This window comes from Pseudophryne corroboree, chromosome 1 (assembly GCF_028390025.1).
Source record: "Pseudophryne corroboree isolate aPseCor3 chromosome 1, aPseCor3.hap2, whole genome shotgun sequence".
In the NCBI taxonomy this organism is placed as follows: Eukaryota; Metazoa; Chordata; class Amphibia; order Anura; family Myobatrachidae; genus Pseudophryne; species Pseudophryne corroboree.
This window is the reverse complement of record NC_086444.1, coordinates 42,852,297-42,866,846: the sequence shown is the minus strand read 5'-3', so window position 1 is coordinate 42,866,846 and position 14,550 is coordinate 42,852,297.

The window sequence follows — 14,550 nt, the reverse complement described above, 5'->3', positions numbered from 1 at the left end:
CTTATCTCATCATTTACTCTCACTAGGCCCAATTGAAACTATTTGTAATTGACTATGGCATGGGTTAAATAAATGCATTGGTAACTCATAAATGGTGCTTGGTGTGACAAGGGAAACTGATTGTTCTGAGCAGACTGAAAATCAGCTATTTAGAAAATGACCTTCCTAAAATGGCCACTGCTCCTCCCCCTTCCACATCCATGAGGTTTACACAAGATGGTGGACAGGCCGTGTGGTTAGTCCAAAATGGAGGACAGACCATGCGGCTTCCTTTGTCACAAAGAAATCACACATTATACAAGCACCAGAAGTTATTTTAGGCCTGAGTAAAAAAAAAAAAACTTTATCAAGGCTATGCAGCAACTTTTAAATGTACTTTTAAATCTACTTAACAGATAATCAATCCAATCTGAATCAAACACAATATGACTTAATTGAACTCTGTTTTGCAACAATGTGAGAGGGTATGCAAAGTATCGGTGCACTTTTGTGTACGCTTTTTTTCGCCAAAAAATTCACAGATTTTTAAATAGCTTTTTTCCTGTGTTTTACGGGTTCTACCAGCACCTCTGCAGACCATACAGAGCAGACGTCATCTAATCAGCACACAAGTAGGGTTTTCAGTGTATCCATCAACCAAGAAAAGGTTACGTAGGATACCTTCTTTACGCCCTTTGCTGATAGATTAAGTCTGCTGTGACCTGTTAGGCTGTGAGTATGTGGGAATCGGACGATGCCCCCAATTGTAAATGCTGATTTACATACAGGGCTGAAAGCAACACTTTAAAAAGACATTTCATGCACTTTAAATGGAGCCTCTGCGGCCGCTATACTTAATCCTCAACCTACGTACTTATTACACCATTAGCGTACAGAGTCCCGTACCATGTACGGACTTGACGTACAAACGCCGCGCTGGCTGTACAAAGTACACTCAGCATGTACACACCCAAAGATACACCGTGAACCCTTAGCAGCTATGCATGCGATAGTAATACACTTTAAACCTTAGCAGGGAAAGGAAAACACGACACCAGATTGTATTTAAAATGCCGGGTTACGACACCACAACATATTATTACTGAAAGGGGGTTACAATAACTAAGCTAAGTTTGGTTTTCGCTGCGCTACCCAGTCTGGTCCTCGGTCATCTAGATAGATAACTTTTAGAGTCTTGTGTGACCAGGCCTGCAGCTGGCTCCTTTTATACAATCTTCCAAAACTTAACACAATGGATACTGTAATCTCTTTGTCCATTGGACACAGGGATGGTCATTTAGAGTACAGGAGAGGTCATAGGTTGGTTTGAATAGGTGGGCGATGTCTGTTCAAGATGCACTTGTGGATGCTCTCCTCTGGGTTCCCGCTGCATACCTAATGTACAGTAAATACAGTTTATATCTATATTCTGCTCCTGCACATAACTATTCGCAGGAACGTGCGATCTTCTGCAAACCAACACCGGAATATTACCCTTAAAATACCCTACAGCTGGATACTAAACACCACCTTATAACCTTGTTCTGTCCCCTCCTATCCTATAAAGGTGAATCCCTTTGTTTTGGTACCATTTAAACTGTTGTAACTTGCTGGTGTGGTGCAGGGAGACTATGTGTACATTGTGCACTATTTGGATTAATTATGTAATGTGTTTTGATAGCTTTTCCATGCATCCACAAACTCTACCGTAAATACTCATACCACGCGCTAATTCGCAGGACCGCGGAAGCGACCATACGCAAACTGCGAATATGCGCACGCACGGCATAACAAGTACACGCACGGAGGCCATCTGTGTGTAGTTTGTACGTGATGTGTGTACTGCAATATTTTTCGACTTTGATATTGTCATTCTTGTTGCCAAAGGGTAATGCCCATTGCCAGAGGTTTCATGCGTTGTTGTCATTCTTGTTGCCAAGGGGTAATGCTCATTGCCAGGGGTTTCATGCGTTGTTGTCATTCTTGTTGCCAAGGGGTAATGCCCATTGCCAGGGGTTTCATGTGTTGTTGTCATTCTTGTTGCCAAGGGGTAATGCCCATTGCCAGGGGTTTCATGCGTTGTTGTCATTCTTGTTGCCAAGAGGTAATGCTCATTGCCAGGGGTTTCAAACATTGTTGTCATTCTTGTTGCCAAAGGGTAATGCTCATTGCCAGGGGTTTCATGCGTTGTTGTCATTCTTGTTGCCAAGGGATAATGCTCATTGCCAGGGGTTTCATGCGCTGTTGTCATTCTTGTTGCCAAGGGGTAATGCTCATTGCCAGATGTTTCATGTATTGTTGTTATTATTGTTGCCAAAGGGTAATGCCTTTTGCCAGGGGTTTCATGCATTGTTGTCATTCTTGTTGTCATGGGGTAATACTCATTGCCAGGGGTTTCATGCATTGTTGTCATTCTTGTTGCCAAGGGGTAATGCTCATTGCCAGGGGTTTTATGCGCTGGGTGTTAAGCTCGTTGCCAGGGGGTAATGCTTGTTGCCAGGGGTTTCATGCACTGGGTGTACACTGTGAGCATCTCCGTTTATTCGGGCGTGCGTACCTGTGACAGAGACGCGCCCCATTCACTTGCGCCCGGACAGAGACACTCAGAATGGGAAGCGTCTCTGTGCACACCCAGTGTGACTAGGCGGACGAATCGCCCAGTCACGCCAGGAGTGCACGTTTACGATGGAGCTGCTATAGATAAGAGCGTCTCCATCTGTATGAATGTGAAGTACTTGTGATTGTTCGTTCTTTTGATAAAGCCAAATACTGAGAAATTGTACATGTATCTTTATTTTATCCAATTCATTTAAAAAGAAGTACTTTTGAAAAAAGTGAAATTCATTTGAAAGCAGTAGCTATAGTTCTAGACAACCGAAGGAATTCCCATTACCTCTCTGTCACTGCAAGAGGATAAACCAAACCTGCATCAAGTGGAACCAACTATCTAGGCCTGGTAAGGTTTAGGAGTATAGCTAGAGCCGTTTCTTGTGGCAGGCGAGGCGTGCATTCGCACGGGGTGCCCGCCGCGGCTTTGGTGGCTCTCTTGGTTCTCCCTCCTCCTCCCCGTCATTTCAGCTCAGGGGTGGAGTTTTGTGTAATGACGCGTCATTACTCAAAATTCCGACCCATAAACAGAGTAGTAATGACGGGGAGGAGGGGGGAGCCAGGACACGGGCTGGCGGGTAAGAAAGCCAGGAGGAGGGAGATGCGGGCCGGTGCGGGTCACAGAGCTGCAGCGCAGAGCAGGAAGCGGGATGAAGAAGACAGCTGGATGGTAGATGCCACTGCAAGCGTAAGTATAACACTCTGTCTCTCTCTCCCCTCTCCCTCTCTTTGTAGAAGGGGACACTTGTCTGCCGTATTGTGGAAACTGGGGACACTTGCCTGCCGTAATGTGTAAAATGGGGACACTTGCCTGCCGTAATGTGTAAAATGGGGACACTTGCCAGCCGTAATGTGTAAAATGGGGACACGTGCCTGCCGTACTGTGTAAAATGGGGACACTTGCCTGCTGTAATGTGTAAAATGGGGACACTTGCCTGCCATAATGTGGAAAATGGGGACTCTTGCCTGCCGTATTGTGGAAAATTTGGACTCTTGCCTGCCGTAATGTGTAAAATGGGGACACTTGCCTGCCGTATTGTGGAAAACGGGGACTCTTGCCTGCCGTATTGTGGAAAATAGGGACACTTGCCTGCCGTAATCTGTAAAATGGGGACACTTGCCTGCCGTAATGTGTAAAATGGGGACTCTTGCCTGCCGTATTGTGTAAAATGGGGACTCTTGCCTGCCGTATTGTGGAAAATGGGGACACTTGCCTGCCGTATTGTGGAAAATGGGGACACTTGCCTGCTGTAATGTGTAAAATGGGGACTCTTGCCTGCCGTATTGTGGAAAATGGGGACTCTTGCTTGCCATAATGTGTAAAATGGGGACACTTGCCTGCCGTAATGTGTAAAATGGGGACTCTTGCCTGCCGTATTGTGTAAAATGGGGACACTTGCCTGCAGTAATGTGTAAAATGGGGACACTTGCCTGCGTAATGTATAAAATGGGGACACTTGACTGCCGTATTGTGTAAAATGGGGACTCGCCTGCATAATGTGTAAAATGGGGACACTTGACTGCCGTATTGTGTAAAATGGGGACTCTTGCCTGCGTAATGTGTAAAATGGGGACACTTGCCTGCCGTATTGTGTAAAATGGGGACTCTTGCCTGCCGTAATGTGGAAAATAGGGACACCTGCCGTATCGTGTAAAATGGGGACTCTTGCCTGCCGTAATGTGGAAAATGGGGACTCTTGCCTGCTGTAATGTGTAAAATGGGGATTTAATGTATCAAGGGCATTGCGGTGTAGGGCATAATATATATTTTTGAATTTTTTTTTCCTGTGCTCACCATGATCTATCGGTGCAAGGTCAAAAACTGGGGTGTAAGGTAGTCTTTTCAGATGAGGCCACGCCCATTTTACAGAGGCCACACCCATTTGACCAAGACCACGCCCCTTCTCCGGGAGCGCGCGCGCCTTCGGCACGCGCATACCTTTTACTTTTATATCTATTGGGGGGGGGGGGGGGGCGCATTTTTTTGTTATGTCAATGGGGGGGGGGGACATTTTTAAATCTCGCACTGGGAGCCAAATTGGCTAGAAACTGCTCTGAGTATAGCACCACTCTCTGTTACCCCATCTAGTTTTTTTTAAAAGTGGCAATCATTTACATAGCATAACCAGGTTGATTTTGCCATGTAATGATTGGCACTTTAAAAAAACAGGAGAACTCTCACGAAATCTTTCACTTTCTGATTCTCACGCCCTATTACATTCACCCCTAGATGCTGGGCCCAGGATCCTGCTGATTACTCACACAGAGGAATTCCTGCGCGAGTAGCTTATGCCACTTTCACATCACAAATATGGGGCCTATTTATCACCATCCGCATACAGGATGCCGATGACAGGTGATAAAATCCCCAAACTCGCACTGCGATAATTGATCAATGTATCAATTATCGCATGCAGGAACAGAGCTTGCGGTCAACCTCTGTCCCTGCGATGACACTCCGCAGCATCATAGGGGTATTTTTCGTAAAAAATATCCAATGTCCTGCTGCGCATGCGCTGCCCCCGCTGACATCGCCACTACCGCCGCCGCCCGGTCGACCCTCCCGTCGCAACTACCCCCGTGTGCCGCGGGCACCATCCCAGAAGATCAATATACCTACCTGACCAGGGAGCCGGTCCGCGCTGCTTCAGGAGGCTGCTGGGCACCGGGTCCTTCTCCTGCACTGTGACCCCCGATGCTGTAAAGTGCGTTGCCATTTTGCAGCATCACTTTACTGCACCGGGGTCACAGTGCAGTATATGGGGGACCCGGCGCTCGGCAGCGTTCACCGGAGCAGCGGACACCGGCTCCCTGGACAGGTGAGTATGTTTTTTGTTTTGTTTTTTACTCTTTTTTTTTATTTCTACACTGTGATCAGCTTGTGTGTCCATCGGACACACGTAGCTGATCACTCTGCCGGGTCCCACTCAGCTTTCTCTGCCAGGGGCAAAAGGGTGTTTATCGCAGTGCTGTCCTGTGAACTCGCCAGCCTGATTGGCTAGTTTAGAGATAAAATGGGTCTATTTATTAAGCCTTGGATGGAGCTAAAGTGGACGGAGATAAATGACCAACCAATCAGGTTCTAACTGTCATTTTCAAACACAGCCTGTGCATAGGTGTGCGCAGGGGGGGTGCCTGGTGCGCACAGGCACCCCCTAATGTCTGGCAGCCCGATCTCACATGCCTGATGCAGCGATCGCCGAGCAGGCTGATTACTGTCCCCTCTGTGCTGCACCCTGTCAGGAATGCATTACTGACTGGATGCCTGGGTTAATCAAGGGTGCCATTGACACCGGCTTTCAAATACCAGCTCCACCATCACAAACAGTGTGATGTGACGTGATTACGTCATGCTACTCGCATGCCCACCCGTCACACCCGCCACATACATACCTCTCTCCTTCTATGCTATGCCAACGCCGGCCACTGATGAGGAGCAGCATGCAGCCAGCGTTCCTCTTAGGAAGACAAATTCAATGCTAGCAGACGGTCTGCAGCAGCATTGACACGTCACTCGTTTTTCCAGCAGCGGCAGTACTAGTCTGCGACTGTCAGTGTCAGTGAGTGACTGACTTGTAAATAAGCTGCTGCAGCTTGCAGGGGAAAGAGAGGGGGAGCCAGACCAGGCTGAGGAGGAGCAGTGTAATTGCAGTGAGTGCCATCAGGGGTGTTTGTTTGGTGCACACCACAACATCTGACAATGTATCTGCTTTATTAGGATTGGTACAAAGATGGATATTTTATATGTGTTTACTAGAGATGAGCGCCTGAAATTTTTCGGGTTTTGTGTTTTGGTTTTGGGTTCGGTTCCGCGGCCGTGTTTTGGGTTCGAACGCGTTTTGGCAAAACCTCACCGAATTTTTTTTGTCGGATTCGGGTGTGTTTTGGATTCGGGTGTTTTTTTCCAAAAACACTAAAAAACAGCTTAAATCATAGAATTTGGGGGTCATTTTGATCCCAAAGTATTATTAACCTCAAAAACCATAATTTACACTCATTTTCAGTCTATTCTGAATACCTCACACCTCACAATATTATTTTTAGTCCTAAAATTTGCACCGAGGTCGCTGTGTGAGTAAGATAAGCGACCCTAGTGGCCGACACAAACACCGGGCCCATCTAGGAGTGGCACTGCAGTGTCACGCAGGATGGCCCTTCCAAAAAACCCTCCCCAAACAGCACATGACGCAAAGAAAAAAAGAGGCGCAATGAGGTAGCTGTGTGAGTAAGATTAGCGACCCTAGTGGCCGACACAAACACCGGGCCCATCTAGGAGTGGCACTGCAGTGTCACGCAGGATGGCCCTTCCAAAAAACCCTCCCCAAACAGCACATGACGCAAAGAAAAAAAGAGGCGCAATGAGGTAGCTGTGTGAGTAAGATTAGCGACCCTAGTGGCCGACACAAACACCGGGCCCATCTAGGAGTGGCACTGCAGTGTCACGCAGGATGTCCCTTCCAAAAAACCCTCCCCAAACAGCACATGACGCAAAGAAAAAAAGAGGCGCAATGAGGTAGCTGTGTGAGTAAGATTAGCGACCCTAGTGGCCGACACAAACACCGGGCCCATCTAGGAGTGGCACTGCAGTGTCACGCAGGATGGCCCTTCCAAAAAACCCTCCCCAAACAGCACATGACGCAAAGAAAAAAAGAGGCGCAATGAGGTAGCTGTGTGAGTAAGATTAGCGACCCTAGTGGCCGACACAAACACCGGGCCCATCTAGGAGTGGCACTGCAGTGTCACGCAGGATGTCCCTTCCAAAAAACCCTCCCCAAACAGCACATGACGCAAAGAAAAAAAGAGGCTTTTTACTGATATTTGGTGTTTTGGATTTGACATGCTCTGTACTATGACATTGGGCATCGGCCTTGGCAGACGACGTTGCTGGCATTTCATCGTCTCGGCCATGACTAGTGGCAGCAGCTTCAGCACGAGGTGGAAGTGGATCTTGATCTTTCCCTAATTTTGGAACCTCAACATTTTTGTTCTCCATATTTTAATAGGCACAACTAAAAGGCACCTCAGGTAAACAATGGAGATGGATGGATTGGATACTAGTATACAATTATGGACGGGCTGCCGAGTGCCGACACAGAGGTAGCCACAGCCGTGAACTACCGCACTGTACTGTGTCTGCTGCTAATATATAGACTGGTTGATAAAGAGATAGTATACTCGTAACTAGTATGTATGTATAAAGAAAGAAAAAAAAACCACGGTTAGGTGGTATATACAATTATGGACGGGCTGCCGAGTGCCGACACAGAGGTAGCCACAGCCGTGAACTACCGCACTGTACACTGGTTGATAAAGAGATAGTAGTATACTCGTAACAACTAGTATGACACTATGACGACGGTATAAAGAATGAAAAAAAAACCACGGTTAGGTGGTATATATTATAATAATAATACAATTATGGATGGACGGACTGCCTGCCGACTGCCGACACAGAGGTAGCCACAGCCGTGAACTACCGCACTGTACACTGGTTGATAAAGAGATAGTAGTATACTCGTAACAACTAGTATGACACTATGACGACGGTATAAAGAATGAAAAAAAAACCACGGTTAGGTGGTATATATTATAATAATAATACAATTATGGATGGACGGACTGCCTGCCGACTGCCGACACAGAGGTAGCCACAGCCGTGAACTACCGCACTGTACACTGGTTGATAAAGAGATAGTAGTATACTCGTAACAATTAGGATGACACTATGACGGTATAAAGAATGAAAAAAAAACCACGGTTAGGTGGTAGGTATATAATAATAAATAATACAATTCTGGTCGGACGGACTGCCTGCCGTGTGCCGACACAGAGGTAGCCACAGCCGTGAACTACCGCACTGTACACTGGTTGATAAAGAGATAGTAGTATACTCGTAACAATTAGGATGACACTATGACGGTATAAAGAATGAAAAAAAAACCACGGTTAGGTGGTAGGTATATAATAATAAATAATACAATTCTGGTCGGACGGACTGCCTGCCGTGTGCCGACACAGAGGTAGCCACAGCCGTGAACTACCGCACTGTACACTGGTTGATAAAGAGATAGTAGTATACTCGTAACAATTAGGATGACACTATGACGGTATAAAGAATGAAAAAAAAACCACGGTTAGGTGGTAGGTATATAATAATAAATAATACAATTCTGGTCGGACGGACTGCCTGCCGTGTGCCGACACAGAGGTAGCCACAGCCGTGAACTACCGCACTGTACACTGGTTGATAAAGAGATAGTAGTATACTCGTAACAATTAGGATGACACTATGACGGTATAAAGAATGAAAAAAAAACCACGGTTAGGTGGTAGGTATATAATAATAAATAATACAATTCTGGTCGGACGGACTGCCTGCCGTGTGCCGACACAGAGGTAGCCACAGCCGTGAACTACCGCACTGTACTGTGTCTGCTGCTAATATAGACTGGTTGATATTTAAAGAGATATTAGTAGTATACAACAATACTATACTGGTGGTCAGGCACTGGTCACCACTCCTGCAGCAAAAGTGTGCACTGTTAATTAATATAATTGTACTCCTGGCTCCTGCTAACAACCTGCAGTGCTCCCCAGTCTCCCCCACAATTAATTATAAGCTTTTAATTTATACATTGATGACTGTGCAGCACACTGGGCTGAGCTGAGTGCACACAGACTGAGTCACACTGTGTGACTGACTGTGCTGTGTATCGTTTTTTTTTTCAGGCAGAGAACGGATATAGCAGAGAGAAGTGAACGGATATATTATATTAAATAAAAGTTAACTAGCAACTGCACTGGTCACTGACTGTGGTAAACTAACTCTGTCTGCGACTCTGCACAATCTCTCTCTATCTAATCTATCTATCTCTATTCTAATGGAGAGGACGCCAGACACGTCCTCTCCCTATCAATCTCAATGCACGAGTGAAAATGGCGGCGACGCGCGGCTCCTTATATAGAATCCGAGTCTCGCGATAGAATCCGAGCCTCGCGAGAATCCGACAGCGTCATGATGACGTTCGGGCGCGCTCGGGTTAACCGAGCAAGGCGGGAAGATCCGAGTCGCTCGGACCCGTGGAAAAAAAAGTGAAGTTCGTGCGGGTTCGGATTCAAAGAAACCGAACCCGCTCATCTCTAGTGTTTACCATCAATAGATGGAACTAAACACGCCCAAAAGGCGGTGCTAGACCCCCCTCCCCCCCCCCCCCCCCGACGGTGCACCCCCTAAGAAAATGTGCTGCGCACGCCAGTGAGCCTGTGACTTGGCAGTTAGGAGCTGATTGGCTGGTACTTTATCTCCATCAACTTTATCTCCATCCAAGGCTTAGTAAATAGAACCCAAAGTTCCCAGGCTGTTATTTGAACTGAACAGTACACTGGTAAAGAGAACATTTGCAGACTATAAGATCCCTATTATAACAAGGTGGGGAGGAAATATGGCGCCAGAAACTAGCAGTGCAGACATTGGCATAAAAGGTGCCGGAACGGAACTGGCACTATAATCTATGGCATGGGTCTTCAACTTGTGGCCGTACAGCTGCTGTAAGACTACACATCCCAGCATGCCCTGCCACAGTTTTGCTATAAAGGTATGCTAAAACTGATGCAGAGCATGCTGGGGTGTGTAGTTCCACAGCAGCTGGAGGGCCGCAGGTTGAAAACCCATGATCCATGGTATCTCTGCCAGGCGAAGTGTGATGTGACTGCATCTGGTGAGACAGACCTCGCCCAAACTGGATCTTGTGGCCCAGTTTGGAACCCTTCTTCTCCTCACTCTCAGACAGGCCCATTACAGCCTAAACAGGTAACGGAGCATCAGTGTCTGCATGACCTGTCCAAACTGTAACAGACAAGGGGGGGGGGAGATGTATCAAACCATGGAGATAAATAAAGTACCAACCAAGCATCTCCTGACTGTCACAGGCTGTGTTTGAAAAATGATAGGAGCTCATTGGTTGGTACCTTATCTCTCTCCAAGCTGTGATTGGAGAGAAATAAAGTACAGTAACTAGCTGCGGATGTAGACCCACTATGTTTCTAGCAATGGTAACTGGCTTATCTAAGGCACAATGTCTAAAGAATGTCTATTCATTGCCAGTCTCACCCACTAAGAGGTGAATGACTTTGCAGTGTCCTGACCCCCAGTTTCACACCTCTAGACAACTGCTGACACAAGAAAGATGAGAAAACAATGGATAGTTATGGTTTTTTAATGTCACTCATTTTATATCAACAGCCTAACCCTATTTCCACCACTTGATCTTACTATGTGACTGAAACATCTTTGTACATCAAGAAGAGACAATGGCTCTCATTCCGAGTTGTTCGCTCGCTAGCTGCTTTTAGCAGCATTGCACACGCTAAGCCGCCGCCTACTGGGAGTGTATCTTAGGATAGCAGAATTGCGAACGAAAGATTTGCAGAATTGCGAATAGAAATTTCTTTGCAGTTTCTGAGTAGCTCGAGACTTACTCTGCCACTGCGATCAGTTCAGTCAGTTTCGTTCCTGGTTTGATGTCACAAACACGCCCAGCGTTCACCCAGACACTCCCCCGTTTCTTCAGACACTCCCGCGTTTTTCCCAGAAACGGCAGTGTTTTTTCCGCACACACCCATAAAACGGCCATTTTCCGCCCCGAAACACCCACTTCCTGTCAATCACATTCCGATCACCAGAACGATTAAATTTCTTCGTTAGGCCATGAGTAAAATACCAAACTCTTTTGCAAATTTACTTGGCGCAGTCGCACTGCGAATGTTGCGCATGCGCAGTTTGCGACTAATCGCTCCATTGCGAAAAAATCTTACGAGCGAACAACTCGGAATGAGGGCCAATAGGGGGTAATTCTGAGTTGATCGCAGCAGGAATTTTGTTAGCAGTTGGGCAAAACCATGTGCACTGCAGGGGGGACAGATATAACATTTGCAGAGAGAGTTAGATTTGGGTGGGTTATTTTGTTTCTGTGCAGGGTAAATACTGGCTGCTTTATTTTTACACTGCAATTTAGATTGCAGATTGAACACACCCCACCCAAATCTAACTCTCCCTACACATGTTATATCTCCCCCCCCCCCTGCACTGCACATGGTTTTGCCCAACTGCTAACAAAATTCCTGCTGCGATCAACTCAGAATTAGGCCCAATGCTTTAAAAGATTAGACTAAGCTGTCAGCTACGTATCAATAGATACTTAAGAGTCAGTTGTCACAGGTCTGCATTAAGGGGCTGATTCTGATTTGCGCACAAGCCACACTGCGCCCGGATCTTGCATATTTCACCCTACTTTGCAGGCGCAAAGCAAAAAATTGGCTTCTGTGCATCAAGTATCCGCAAATGGTCAGCGCTGACTAGTGCATAGGGATTGGTCTGTCTGCCAACGAATCACACTTTCCGTGAAGCTGCTTTCGTTCCTGGACTGTAACTGGGTGTTAACCATAAGATTGCACTGAACTCTACTGTTTCTTGGGAGTGTCATGAGATTGCCATGGCCGTGTAAACTGACTTCTTCACGTGATCGAAGCATGCGGACGGAAATGGAACGCCTGTTTCAGCCTCAACTTTTCCGTAGCATTGTTGTAGTATAAGCCCCTATAGTAATGATGATGGCTGCGGATGCGGGACAGGCTTCCACAGTTAGTATACAAAAATCAGATTCTTGCATCAGTATAAACTAGTAAGTAGGCAGCCATACAGTAAAGTTGAGTTTAGACTATTTAGCAGCCAGTCTTACAGATCCTAAAGTCAATGAACTTGATAAATTGCTAAGACTTAATCAATGAATATTGTTCTACTGTAGCATTCTTTGCCCACCCTTAGAAGAATATGTTATAATTCTGTTACTACAAGCCAACGCCAAAAGGCTCGCCCTAATGAATCTGTCACAGGTCCTATTGATTGACATGCCAGTGTAAGTGAGACATGTGATTCCGATTGACTTCCTAATTACTCCTACTGTGATGTCTCACCAACTGGTGAGGCCAGAGGTTAATAGTTTTGATGTTCAGCCATTGCAGCCTCTGGATGCTACAGTTAAATGCACTCCCTGCAAGTCAATATCTGAATCAGGATCTCAAGGCTATAGCAAAGAGGATCAATTAAACCCCTTTCGCTAGTCTTCAGCTGCGTCTGACAAGAGTATGATGAGAAGACGATTAACTCCATCACTGCCGCAGGGATATTTTATGCATTGCTAAGCAATAAACTATAAGCCAATCCGATTGCACAGACTCTGCAATGCAAAATACTCTGTGGACGAACTTTCCACTTCATTTAGTATTGCAGCTACCTCGGGCAAAATTTACTAAAGTTCAATTTTGATGATTCAAGGGATTTGACATTCTGTTTCCATTCGATTGCCATTCGATTTGGGTTGAACAGATTTTCTGAAGACCAAATCGAATGTCAAATCGATTCTATTGCCAGATTCAACTTACACCCCAATACAAATCGAATTTCTAAAAAAACATTGATGTTTTCCCATAGCCCAACATAGAATCTCCTCATTTACTATAGTTCGATTTGAAATCTAACTCTAAATCAAACTCCAAATCGAACCTCAAATCCCCAAATGTTTAGAATGATGGTTTTGGCTTCTAAATCCATTCTAATGGTAGGAAATTGATAGTGATTACTTTTTAAGTACCCAAAAGCATGTAGGGCAGTGTGGAAGTAGTAATAATGGCTGACCAAGGTTATGGTATGTTGTGCACCTACCTGCACAATGCAAATCACCACCTGACTGAGATAGCCCTGGAAGATCAATCAGAGCACCATCAGCAGCTTAATGAGTTGAATAGTGCACATATTTATATTTATAGACATCATACTTATTCCATTATTGTGCAATAGATAGCACCAGAGTACAATATTGGGCAATTTGGCTGGAAAATATATAGACATTTAAAATCAAGAGTGTTGTAACTGGCTATCCTGATCCAACCCATGATTCCTACATCTTCAGCAAATCATCCCTGTCTGCAAAAAATCTTGTGGAACAAATGCCAGAGGGATGATTGTTGTGTAAGACACCAGTATGTGCTAATAAAGCTAATAGTAAATGTTACTATACTGTTCTAATTTGTTCCCATTCCACCAAAAAAAGGTTATTTAGGCTATGGTTGGTGCTCTTGGCTTCTGGCTCCATTGTCAAATCCATAAACTCCTGCTGAGCATATGTATAAAGAGGCACATATAGCCACCCAATCCATGACATAATCTTTGTTTTTTTTATAAAAATGTATTCAAAAGGCATATCATTATATAATTTGGCAAAATGTTCGATATTGTGCTCTGCTGCCGTTTATTGCATAATCGCACTTTAAATAAACCACTCCCCAAAAATTATGCAATAAACAGAGAGCAGGCAAAGGTTAATTTTTTTTAGCAACAACTGAATATGTGTGCACAGAAAGTGGAAGGCAGGCAGGAAGGCAGATTAGGGCTAAACTTAGTGTCAACTATTTCAGCTGTAAGTATTGGTAAAAATAAATAAATAAATAATAATAATAATAATAAAAATGAATCATCATTTAGGTCTTCGTGCATAAAACAGTGTAAAGAGGGAGCTTCCCCTTTAATTAGTGTGCATGTGATACATTTGGACCAATAGGAAGCAATGAGGAAGTTCTGTTCGATTATGCTAGGGATTTTAATGGGGATTTGAGGTTCAACTTGGTAAGGGATTTCATAAATTCCTTCCCAAAATCGATTTTTAGTGAATAAGGAAATTAAAAAAAAATTCAGTTACTCAAAAGGAATCGATTTCAATGAATTTTGAAGATTCATAAAATGCTTTTCAAAATCAAATTTTAGTTAATATAACCCCTGGGCTGAATTAAGTAAGTTATGTTTACATATACTCTTCTCATCAATGAATTACACAAACTCAGGTAGTAAAGTATACACGAACCCAGGTAGTACTATATAGGAAGGTCTCAAAACATACTCTTTATAGCAAT